The sequence below is a fragment of the Nyctereutes procyonoides genome, unplaced genomic scaffold (genome assembly GCF_905146905.1).
Source record: "Nyctereutes procyonoides isolate TBG_1078 unplaced genomic scaffold, NYPRO_anot_genome, whole genome shotgun sequence".
NCBI classification, from domain to species: domain Eukaryota; kingdom Metazoa; phylum Chordata; class Mammalia; order Carnivora; family Canidae; genus Nyctereutes; species Nyctereutes procyonoides.
Genome location: NW_026575160.1, coordinates 10,453,133 through 10,466,724, shown reverse-complemented (window position 1 = coordinate 10,466,724; position 13,592 = coordinate 10,453,133). Strand labels below are relative to the sequence as shown.

The 13,592-nt window shown below is 36.1% G+C and overlaps 1 protein-coding gene across 4 annotated transcripts in view; it reads left to right on the top strand.

Annotated features, from left to right (window-relative positions):
• HYCC1 (hyccin PI4KA lipid kinase complex subunit 1) overlaps positions 1 to 13,592 on the top strand; it is a 97,552-nt gene that overhangs the window by 22,821 nt on the left and 61,139 nt on the right. The window lies entirely within an intron of this gene.

The window sequence follows — 13,592 nt, the reverse complement described above, 5'->3', positions numbered from 1 at the left end:
TTCTTAACTGAAAGTTTCAGTGGAGTCATTGACATCTCAGGAAAGTTTTGAGATGCCGGCATCAGGATATGTGCAAAATGAGATTGTTTATACCTAATGAATAAAAGTAATTTTTATTAATATAGTGGAAACTGTGAGGGATGCCCGGGTGGCTCAGTGGACGTCTTTGGCTCAGGGTGTGATCCCGGAGTCCTGAGATTGAGTCCTACATTAGGCTCCCCAGAGGGAGCCTGCTTCTTCCTCTGCCTATGTTTCTGCCTCTCTCTCTCTGTGCCACTCATGAATAAATAAATAAAATCTTTAAATAAATAAATAAATAAATAAATAAATAAATAAATAAATAAATAAATAAATAAATAAATAAATATAGTGGCAACTGTGATGGTTACTATGATATTGGCTAACCAATAACCAATATTGGTTTCATTGATTAAGCATAGGACTAATGATGGGGTGATTATTATTAGTTTTGTTTGAATTCTAGCCAACCAGTGCAAAATATCTGCCATTATTAACAATAGGATCAGGTAAAAAAGTATACATATGCAGAATATAATCACATTTATTGAAGGTTATGTCTATTTATGGTAGGTTTTACTATCATAAAAATCTAATTTCAGAGAAAAATCTAATTCCTTGATGGCAGGGACCATGTTTTGATCAGCCTAATATTCTCTGATAGAGTTAGTACAATGCCTTGCACTAAAAAGGTCTGTCCTAAATGTTTGATTAAGACAGTGTTTTGGTTAGCCATTGCTGCTTAATGAACCATCCCCAAACTTAGTGAGTTCAAACAGCAAATATTTCTTATGTCTCACAAATCTTAGGTTGACCTAAATTTAGCTTGTTTGGGCTTCTGCTCCATGTTGTCAGCTGAAGCTGCAGTCATCTGGAGACTTGACTTGGCTGGAATGTCCAAAATGGCTCAGTCACATGGCTGATACTTAGTGCAAACTCTCAATTGGTGGCTTTGCAGTCGCCTCTGTTCTTTTTAATGTAGACTCCCATGGTAGTTTGGGCTTGTTATAGTATTAGCCTGATTCCAAATGCGTGCAAGTGTAAGTGGCGGATTTCTTAAGGCCTAGCTTCAGAAGTTTTACAGTATTTTGTTCATTGCATTCTTTTGGTTAGAGCAACTCATAGGGTCAGTCCAGATTATCAAAATGATTGTTGACAAATAGTTTTTTTAAAAACTTTTATTATTTCAGTTCAAATCATATATCCTTTCCCTAGATAAAATATTCTCCTGAAGTCCTGGAGGATTTGAGAAGAATAGGAAGATGGAAATCATAAATGAGAAGAGAGATTGTTATATTTCTTTTAATTGTCTTAGCTTTTCCAACAGAGATATACTTGCCTAGTTGCTAGAGCACATTGATATCCCAATATGATTTTATTTGGTCTTGGAGTAGACACAGGTGCTTTAATCAAAACATATTTCCCATAGTTAAAAAACCTCTGCTCTATTTTTGATAACCAGACACTTGTTTTGTGATTTGTGGGGAAAATAGGCCTAAGTTATAGGTCTTTGGAATGACTTCCCATACTGCGTCCTATAAATTATGTTTCTTCTCCCTGTGCTTTGGGGGATAAGCTTTTATTCACTTGAGGACACAGGTAGATTGTGAGGCAATGAGCAACACTTCTTTTTAAGCAGCAGCATAGATACCCTGTTCTTTCATAGGGTATTCCAGTTGACTGGTTAGTTTCTAAGCAGAAAAATCCCTAAGAGTAAATTAATTTTATTCTGTAATGTAATTTTATTCTGTAATCTAAGCATTTCCTTCTGCTCTGTTTTCCTGAAATTTGGCTAAGCTTCTTGATACTCTTCTGGTGGCACTTAATTTACTGTTATGGCTCCATTTCATAAGACAAAAGTTTAAAACTTCATGATGTTTCACAATGCATTTATAAAAATTTGGTTGTTCTACAGATTTATAGGAACTTGATTTTCATAATGACATAAGAAACAAATAATTATAAATGATTTGGTAGTAAATTATGGTTAATACTTCGTGATAAAGGGGATGATGTAAAATAACAGTAAAACTAAGGAAATTTTTAGACTTTTGCAATGAACATTGTAAATATATATATATTTTAATTGAAGCATAGTTGACATATAATATATTAGTTTTAGATATATAACATACTGATTCAACAATTATATACATTACAAAATGCTCACCATGATAAGTATAATTATCCTCTGTCATCCTAAAGTTATTACAATATTATTGACTGTGTTCCCTGTGCTATACTTTTCATCCCCATAACTTATTTATTTTATAACTGGAAGTTTGTATCTCTTAATCTCCTCCACCTATTTTACATATCCCCTCCACCCACTCCCCTCTGGCAACCACTAATTTGTTCTCTTATTTATCTGTTTCTTTTAAAATTTTGTTTTGTTTGCTTGTTTGGTTTTTTAGATTCCACATATAAATGAAATCATATGATATTTGTCTCTCTCTGATTTATTTCACTTAACATAATACTATTTTTTTAGGTCCATCTATGTTGTCACAGATGGCAAGATTTCATTCTTTTAATAGCTGAGTTATATTCCATTGTATATATGTATACCACGTCTTTATCCATTCATCTTTTTTTTTTTTCCATTCATCTTTTGATGGGTGCATGGATTGCTTCCATATTTTGGCTATTATAAATAATACTGCAATAAACATAGTGGTACATATATCTTTTCAAATTAATATTTTCATTTTCTTAGGATAAATGCCCAGAAGTAGAATTATTGGATTGTATAGTATTTCTGTTTTTAGTTTTTTGAGGAATTTCCATACTGTTTTCCATAGTGGCTGCACCAATTTATAATCCTACTAACAGTGCACAAGGGTTCCCTTTCCCTGCTGTCTGACTACAGTTGTTATTTGTTGCCTTTTCTATATTTTTCTTCCTTTTATGTTCTTCCCTAATTGGATAATAATGAAGAAATTATAATGAGTATTTGTCTCTGATGATAATGCTCTTATGTATGCTTTCTAGAAAGCTTGAGGAATTTAGGAATTGTTGTTAGGGTTAAAATAAGAATATAATGTGGTAACTGAAGAACAGACACTAGGTTTAGAAAGGTCTTATTATATATTGAAAATATTAAAAAATTAATTTCACACAAACTGTCAGCTTATGAAATACTACATAGAATCCTAGCAAGCTTTCTAATATAATTTTAAATATTCTATTACAAGATATATTTGAGAAAGATAGGAAGTTAGTTACATAGCAAAAACAATTCATGTTTTGTTCTTTTGCCTTTGAGAAGAATAAAGATTTTTAAAATATGAGAGTATATTTTGAGTATTACTTGGGACATCTAATCAGGTTTATAAAGCTGCAAAGTTACATAATCAAGACTGCCATAAATGTTAATATGTTACATATTAGATATGAAATGTGGGGGTAGGTTAGCAACTATAGAGAGCCTCTTGCTGAGTGTTGGTAGAAAGAAACAGTTTTTAAAATCATAGTTCCTATTTTGTGGTCACTTTGCTTTTTGCTCTACCTAGTCTTTTTTTTTTTTTTTTTAAGATTTTATTTATTTATTCCTGAGAGACACAGAGAGAGAGAGGCTGAGACACAGGCAGAGGGAGAAGCAGGCTCCATGCAAGGAGCCCGATGTGGGACTTGATCCTGGGTCCCCACACCCTGGGCTGCAGGCGGCGCTAAACCGCTGCGTCACTGGGGCTGCCCTCTACCTAGTCTTTAGTGGTAACTTTAGTCATAACTGTTACTCATCTTGGAGCCCAGGGCCGATGAAGAGAAGATTTAAAAAAAATAACATTACAATGTATGGCAAGGACAAAGAAAAGCTTCTATCAACTGGAAAACACTGTTACTTTTTCACCTTCTTTTTATTTTTAAAAGATTCTATTTATTTATTCATGAGAGACACACAGAGAGAGGCAGAGGCATAGGTTAGAGGGAGAAGCAGGCTCCCTATGGGGAGCCCGATGTAGGACTCCATCCTGGGACTTTGGCCCTGAGTCAAAGGCAGATGCTCAACTTTATAAAATTCTTTTGTTCTGTTTCCCATAGAATGCATTGATATTTCAGGTCACATTTAAATAATTTTTTGATTTTTTAATTTCTGTTTTTTCTTCCAAGATTTTATTTTGATTCAAGTTAGTTAACATAGAGTGTAGTACTGGTTTCAGGAGTAGAATTTAGTGATTCATTACTTACGTGTAACACCCAATGCTCGTCACAAGTGCCCTCCTAGTAGTGCCCATCACTCATTTAGCCCATCCTCCCACTGCCCTCTCTTTCCCCCAGCAACCCTCAGTTTGTTCTCTCTCTCTTCTTTTTTAAATATTTGTTTATTTCTTTGAGAGAGTCAGAGCACGAGCAGGAGGAGAGGGAAAGAGAATCTCGAGCAGACTCCATGCTGAACGTGGAGCCTGATGCAGTCTCTGTCTCAAGACTCTGAGATCACAACCTGAGCCAAAACCAAGATTATCTTACTTCATTTTTTCTTCCCTTCTCCTATGTTTATCTGTTTTGTTCCTTAAATTTCACATATGACTGAAATCATATGGTATTTGTCTTTCCCTGACTACTTATTTACTTCGCTTAGCATAATACACTTTAGTCCCATCCATGTTGTTGCCGATAGCAAGATTTCATTTTTTTCTGATGGCTGGATAATGTTCCAGTGTGTGTGTGTGTGTGTGTGTGTGTGTGTGTGTGTGTGTATCTTTATCCATTCATTAGTCAGTGAACATTGGGTTCTTTCCATAATTTGGGTATTGTTGATAGTGCTGCTATAAACATTGGGGTGCATGTGCCCCTTCAAATCAGTGTTTTTATATTCTTTAGATAAATACCTAGTAGTGCAATTGCTGGTTTGTAGGGTAGTTCACTTTTTAACTTTTTGAGGAAACTCCATACTGTTTTCCAGAGTGGCTGCACTGGTTTGCATTCCCACCAACAGTGTAAGAGGGCTCTCTTTCTCTGCATCCTCACCAACATCTGTTGTTTCCTTTGTTGTTAATTTTAGCCATTCTGACTGGTGTGAGGTGGTATCTCATTGTGGTTTTGATTTGTATTTCCCTGATGATGAGTGATGTTCAGCATTTTTTCAGGTGTCTGTTAGCCATATGTATGTCTCCTTGGGAGAAATATCTACTGCTCATTTCTTAACTGTATTATTTATTTTTGGGGTGTTTCAGGTCACATTTTTAATGTTTATACATTTTATATTTTTCTTAAGGTACTTTTCCTTTTATAAGGTTTTAAAAATTTATCATTTGTAAGGATTTTTGGTAAGTTTTACCTTATTTAGATTTGCTTTGAACTATCTTGGTTTGGTAATCTAAAATTATGTAAATGCCATTTGAGTTTTTCACTTATTAGCATTTTTTGACATAGTTTAATATTTCTATGAGATTATAAATTTAAGATATGTCTACACTGTACTGAAGATTTTTGACTCACCTTAAAGACAACTAAAATGCTTTGAAACATTTCTGTTCTTAAAGAAAAAGCCAACTAATGACAAGCCAACATGATTTGAGTTTTCATTCATGTTTGTAAATCAGCACTATAATGATTTTCTTTTTTTAAGTTACAGCAAGAACTGGAGAAGAACTAGTGTATCTCATTTATAAATTTGTTTCTTTGTCACCTCAATTTAGTGCAGAGAGTAAGGTAAAATGGAAAATAATGTGCCCCTTTGGCAATAATGTGCCCTTTTGGCAATAATGTACCCATCTGAGAAGCCCTTGTATAATCAAATATTATGAAAGTATTGAAATCAAAGCTTTATGTGTTCTTCTATATATTTAAAAATAAGAATGATATAGAATGTCATCAGAAGTCATGAATATCTTTGAAGTGATCTTAATCCCATTTTTGGAAGGTGTGTTCAAATTACATTTGTGGCAGATAATAGGCTACATTATTCTTTATTTGATAAATTTACCTTTAAAAATCAGAAATGTCTATACTAATTTTCATTTCAGATCTGCCCTCCATAGTGGCTAATATATTTCTACATTATGCAGACATTGAACATCAACTAGTCATTAGAGAAGTGCAAATTAGGACTGCAGTGTGATACAAACATACACCCATTAGAACCGGTAAAATGAAAAGTAGTGGCTACCACATGCTGGCAAAGATGTTGAGAAATTGAATTACTTGAACATCTATAGGCTGGAAGAGAGTATATCTGGAAAATAGTTGGGCAGTATCTCAAAAAACTAAATATACAACTATCACATGAACCAACAAATCACACTCCTGGACATTTATGTCAGAGAAATGAAAACTATTATTTGCACAAAAACCTGTATGAGAATACAATAATGGCAGCAGTAATAGTAAAAAACTGGAAACGATCCAAATGTCCTTCAGTAGGTGAATGGTTAAATAAACTGTGGTATATTTATGCCATAGAGTACTAGTTTGCAATAAAAAGAACAAAGTACTGATACATCTAACAACTTGGCTAGATCTTGAGGACCTTATGCTGAGTGAAAAAAAAGACCATCTCAAAAAATCATGTAATATATGATTTTATTTATATAACAGTCTCAAACAAAATGATAGAGATGGAGAACAGATTAGGGTTTGCCAGGAATTAGGGATGATGGAGGTGAAGAAGGTAGGTGTGACTATAACGGGGGTTGCACTAGGTAGATCTTTGTGGTAAGGGAGTTCTATATCTTGATTGCACTGGAGGGTTGCAACAATCTACATATATGATAAAATGGCACAGAGTGAAACATTCTTTTTGTAGCAATGTCAATTTCCTTGTTTGGTATTATATTTACCTAATATGTAACCATTGAGGGAAACTGAATAAAGAGTACATGTACAGCTCTGTACTACTTTTCTTTCTTTCTTTTTTTTTTTTTTTAAGATTTATTTATTTATTCAGAGAGAGAGAGGCAGAGACACAGGCAGAGGGAGAAGCAGGCTCCATGCAGGGAGCCCAATGTGGGACTCGATCCCGGACTCCAGGGTCACGCGCCAGGCTGTAGGCAGTGCTAAACCACTCCACCACCCGGGCTGCCCTCTGTACTACTTTTCTAATGGGGTAAAATTCACATAAAATTAACCATTTTACATTGTACAATTCAGAGGTATTTAGTATATTTACAGTGTTGTTCAACCATTGCCTCTATCTAATACCAAAACATTTTTATCATCCCCAAAGGAAACCCCATACCCATTAAGCCTCTCTGTACTCTCCTTCTGCATAGACCCTGACAACCACTAATCTGCTATCTTTATGGAGTTACCTATTCTGAATATTTCATATGAATGGAATCATTAATATGTGATTTTTGGGTTTAAATTATCCTATTTAGCATAGTTTTTTTTGAGGTATATTTATGTTGTTCATGTGTCAATCTTCCTTTTTGTGACTGAAAATATTCCTTTGGAGAGATATGCCACATTTTGTTTATCAGTTCATCTATTCATGGATATGTAATGCCTTTTGTTTATTGTGAATTGTGCTGCTATGAACATTGGTGTGCAAGTTTTTGTTTTAACATCTTCCTTCCTCCGTCTCTCTCTGTTTCCCTCCCTCCTCCTTCTTTCTCTCTTTCTTTTCTTTTCTTTTCTTTCTTTTCTTTTCTTTTCTTTTCTTTTCTTTTCTTTTTTTCTTTCTTTCCCTCCATTCATTCTGTCTTTTCTTTTTTAAAGATTTATTTATCTATTTAGAAACAGAGAGGGAGACAGTGAGCAGGAGGTGGTGCAAAGGAAGAGAGAAATCCCCAAGCCAATTCCCCGCTCAGTGGGGAACCTGATGTCTCTATGCCAGGACCAGAGATCATGACCTGAGCTGAAACCAACAGTTGGCCACTCAACCAACTGAGCCACCCAAGCACCCCTGAATATCAACTTTCAGTTCTTTGGAGTATTTTTCCTAGGAGTGGAATTGCTAGGTCATATGGTAATTCTATGTTTGAATTTTTGAGAATTACTAAACTGTTTTCCATAGTGGCTAAACCTTTTTACCTTCCCTCTGGCAATGTAAAAGGTCATAATTTTTCTACATGCTTGCCGACACTTGTTACTTTATTTTATTTTTTTTTAAGACTTTGTTTATTTAAAAAAAAGATTTTGTTTATTTATTCATGAGAGACATACATAGAGAGAGAGAGAGAGAGAGAGACAGAGATTGAGAGAGAGAGGCAGAGACACAGGCAGAGGGAGAAGCAGACTCCATGCAGGGAACCCAATGTGGGACTCCATCCCAGGACCCCAGGACCAGGCCCTGGGCTGAAGGCGGCGCTAAACCGCTGAGCCACTCAGGTTGCCCTGTTATTTTCTTTATGAGAGTAAAGTTGTTATTGCATATTTGAAAGTTTCTAAGAGAGTTGATCTTAAAAGGTCTTATTATAGAAAAAATTTTGGATATTTGTAACTATGGTGATGGATGTTACTAGACTTATTGTGGTGGTCATTTCATAATATGTATAAATATTGAGTCATTATGTTGTATACCTGACACTAATATAATGTTACATGTCAATTATACCTCAAAAAATTATTATAGTGTCCTCATGAGTAGAAAGTGGTATTTTGTGATTTTGATTTGCATTTCCCCAAAGACTAAAGATGGTACACATCTTTTCTTATGCTTGTTGGCCATTTGTACATTCTATTTAGAGAAAAGGCTCTTCAGGCCTTTTTCCATTTTTAAATTTGCGTCTGTCTTTTTGTTGTTGTTGCGTTGAAAGAGTTCTTTATATATTCTGGACACTAGATCTTTATCTGCTACATTATTGCAAATATTTTCTCCTATTCTTGGAGTTGTCTTTTCACTTTCTTGATAAGTGTTGATGAAGTCTATTCTTTTCTTTGGTTGCTCTTACTTTTTAGTGTCCTATATAAGAAATTATTGCCAAAAACAAGATAATGAAAATTAACCCCTTTGTTTTCTTCTAAGAATTCTACAGTTTTAGCTTTATATTTAGGTCTTCACTCATTTTGAGTTAGTTTTTTTAATTTGGTGTGAGGTAAGGGTGCAATTTCATTTTTTTTTCATGTATATATTCAGTAGTTCTAGTACCTTTGTTGAAGAGACTATTTCTTCTCCATTGCATGGTGTTGGTACCCTTGTTGAAAATCAACTGAAGTCTCAATTCTACTCCATTGATCTGTATGTCTATCCTACGCCAGTACCATGGTGGTTTGGTTAACTCTAGCTTTGTAGTACATTTTGAAATTGGGATATGTGGGTTCTCCAATTTTGTTTTTCTTTTTCAACATTGTTTTGACTATTAGTTTATTGAAATTCTGTATGAATTGTAGGATCAGCATGTCAATTTCTGCAAAAAGGCATTTGGGATTTTGAGAGGAATTACATCAAATCTGTAAACCATTTGGGGAAGTATTGCTATCATAATCATGTTAAGTCTTCCAATTCACAAACATGAATATTTTCCATTTATTTAGGTAATTTTTAATTTCTTCCAATAATATTTTGTAGTTTTCAGCGTACAAATCTTGAGTTCCTTTTGTTAAATTAATTCCCAAGTATTTTATTCTTTTTTAAAGATTAAATTAAAGATTTTATTTATTTATTTGACAGAGAGAAAAAGAGCACAAGAAGGGAGAGTGGCAGGCAGAGGGAGAGGGAGAAGTTGGCTCCCCGCTGAGCAGAGAGCCTGATGTGGGGCCTTTTTTTTTTTTTTTTTTTTTTTTTTTTACGGACTTCAGGCGAACATTTATTAAGAACCGTCGCACTCAGCTACAATAAATTCCCCTTTATAAAACTTTCCCTAGTAGTAAAAATAACCCGACCCGGCCTCCTCTGGCAGCCCCTGAGCCGGGGCTGAGGCTGGGCTTGCCGGCCCTGCCCCGATGGCCGCCAGCTGAGCCCCTCACCTCAGTGGACAACAACAGCTGGGGGGTGGGGGGAAGCTCGGTTTAGGGCTCCACACGTGAGCCCCCGCACCCCACCCCCCACAGCCACGTGGGCGGGTTACTCCTGCCCTCCCCATGGGCCACCAGGGGGCCACGTCATTCCGCTCCAGGTGCAGACCCTGGTATCATCACCTGAGCCAAAGGCAGATGCTTAACTGACTGAGCCACCCAGATGCCCCTTGAGTACTTTTTTTTTCATGAAAAGGTTTTAGATTTTGTCAAGTGCTTTTCTTTTTCTGCATTAATTGATCTTGAATTTTCTTTCCTTCCTTATGTTAATATAGTGTATTGATTGATTTTTGTAATGTTGAATCACCCTTGCATTCCTGGAGTAAATCATACTTGGTTGTGATGTATCATCTTCTTAAAATGCTGCTTGATTCGATTGGTTAATGTTTTCTTGAGGATTTTTGCATCTATATTCATAAGGGATATTGGTCTATAGTTCTCTTATAATATCTTGTATGGTTTTGTTATCAGAGTAATTCTGACTTCTTAGAGTTAGGAAGTATTTCCTCTTCTATTTTTGGAAGAGCTTGAGATGGATTAGTCTTAATACTTTAGATGTTGGTAATATTTATCAGTGAAGCAGGAGCATTTAAAAGCTCTGTTCACCCATGTATCTCCTTTCCCAACAGCTTCCTTTCCAACAGCTTTTCAGTTGCTTGTCTTGACTGTTATCCCTAGTTCCAGGCTGCTGTGGCCCAGCGCCTTTGCCTTTATTTTATTTTATTAAAGATTTTATTCATTTATTCATGAGAGACACAGAGAAAGAGAGAGGCAGAGACACAGGCAGAAGCAGGCTGCATGCAGAAAGCCCAATGTGGGATTCGATCCTGGGACTCTGGGATCATGCCCTGAGCCAAAGGCAGCCACCGCTGAGCCACCCATTTGCCACCCAGGAAACTGCTGTAGCCCAGGTCATATCACCACATATTGGGAAAAACAAAGGCAACCCTTTGCAACAGTCCTTAAAGGAGCCATCAGACATGTTAAAGCAGTTGCAGTTCTTTGAGAATAAGGTCTGTATTGCTTTCTGTGTGTCATTAGCAACCTGCACCAAGAATTTAGGCTTCTCTGTCTTCATGACCACTGCTGATCTGAGAAGTTTGGGATTGTAGATGAGCAGTTTAAAATGTCTCAGTGCTTGCTTATCACAATGCAGCAGCTTCTTTCTTGACCAATCTTTCATCAGTCTTACAGGTTTTTGACTAGATTAGAGAGTTCTACCAGAGTTGATTTGACAATTTTTGGCAGCTTATTAGTTGTTTTTGTGGAGAGATAGAGCTCTGAAATTCTCTACTCCACTTTTGGTAACATTATTTCCATACTATTTTTTACAACTTTTTATAAATCTATGAGTATTTCAAAATAAGAAGTTTAATTCTCTGACCTTCTATGGGAACATGCCATTATAAATTCATAGAAAAATAGTCTTAGTGGTTGTTTGCAGACATTAGTTATAGAAAGTATTTTCTGTATATCTCCTTAATAATTTGGTTTAGAATATGACAACAGAGGAATTGAAAGAAAGAGATAGCGATTACTACCCTGATTTGAAGATTTCTAAATTTTAGTGTAATATTTTCTTGAGTCCCTAGTTTTTATCATATTCACCTCTCATCTTGGTGAGATCAGTTTTCTTTGTATTAATTTATGTGTCACCTGGATGACACCCTTTTGTGGATGTTGAGGTAAGTATGATATGGTAGAGTGGAATTTGAAGGATATTTTATGAATATCTTCTATATTGAAAGGAGGGTATAGATATGAATAGCAAGTAAGGCAGATACAATTAGGATTTTTTTTAAAGATTTTATTTATTTATTCATGAGAGACACACAGAGAGAGGCAGAGACACAGGCAGAGAGAGAGGCAGCCTCCATGCAGGGAGCCTGATGTAGGACTCGATCCCAGGACTCCAGGACCACGCTCTGGGCGGAAGGCAGGCAGTAAACTGCTGAGCCATCCAGGGATTCCCCCCAATTAGGATTTAATTAGAACCCAGCTTGGGACACTTGATTGGCAGCAAGTTGAGTGGAGGACTCTTGGTTTTGGCTCAGGTCGTGATCTCAGGGTCATGAGATCAAGTCCCATTCTGTGCTGAGCACAGAGTCTATTTAACAATCTCTCTCTCTCTTCTTTTGCCCCTCCCACCCCCCAACATGCTCAAATAAATAAATAAATAAATAAATAAATAAATAAATAAGTCTGTCTTTAAAAAATAACCCAGCTTGGGTGCCTGGGTGGCTCAGTCGGTTGAGCGCCTGCCTTCAACTCGGGTCATGATCCTGGAGTTCTGGGATCAAGTCCTGCAACAGGCTCCCTGCTCAACAGGAGTCTGCTTCTTCCTCTACCTCACCCCATTCATGCTCGCTCTTTCTCATTATCTCTGTGTCTCTCAAATAGATAGATACAATCTTAAAAAAAATGAACCCAGCTTAATTACTTTTCATTAGTAATTATTAACTTTTTTAAAAATTGATTCTCTTCTCCCTTAACACTGTCACCTCTTTGTAGAGAATAGAGTAAAAATCTGTATTTATTCACTTTGGAATTAGCTTTCAAATTCTTGGTTCAGGTTGGAGTCAAGGAATCTGAGCAATTTTGAAAACTTGTTGAACTTGCCTAACCAATATGTGTCAGCTTTATTATATTGACATTAAGTATAATATATGTATAAAATATGATAGATTGGTTTTTAAAAAGAGCTTGCAATGTATGTAAATAGGGGCTATTTATTAACTGAAGAGATCTTTCTGGAATATATCCTATCTGATAGGTACTGGATTAGGTGCTGAGAATAGAATGTGGGCAAAACCAGATTTAGTTCCTGCTTTTAAACGCACAGTACAATATCTACTTGGTATATTATTCCCCTATGTTGTAAAAACAGACTGCCTGTTAAATCTCTACAGCAACAGTTTGTTTCTTGCCTAGTGATTGTTGATTAGTTGTTGCTTTGTCTATATGTCTCTCCTTCCAGGATCAAAGAGCCGCCTTTATCTGGGACATTTGGGTCTCCCATCACTGTCTGCACTCTAGCCACATGGATTTTTTTCTTTTCCTTGAAAAACCCAATCATTCTTTCTCCAGGGCCTTTTCCTATAAAATTCAGCTTACCTGGTACACCATACACCATATCACACGTTCTCATCGGGTCCTTTTAAACTCATACTTAGTTAAAGCTCAGCCAAAGTGTCAGTTACTTAGGGAAATTTTTACTGACACCTAAGTCTGTGTCAGCCTACAGTAATTCAGAGTGATTAGCCAGTAATAATTGATTACTAGAACAAAAGTCAATACTCTTTAGAAGATTATAACAGAAACCAGAATCTCTGTTACTTATCATCCATAATGTCCAGTATATGATCAAAGTTCATAGTCATTCAAAAAAGAAGGAAAATGACACTCAAGCAAAATGAAGTCAATAGATATCAACTCTAAGATTATTAGAAAACTAGACTTAGCAGAGAAAGGTTTTATTTATTTATTTTTATTTTATTTTTTTAAAGATTTTATTTATAAGAGATGCAGAGAGAGAGAGAGAGAGGCAGAAACACAGGCAGAGGGAGAAGCAGGCTCCACGCAGAGAGCCTGACGTGGGACTCAATCCAGGGTCTTCAGGATCACGCCCTTGGCTGCAGGGGGCGCTAAACCGCTGTGCCACCAGGGCTGCCCCAGAG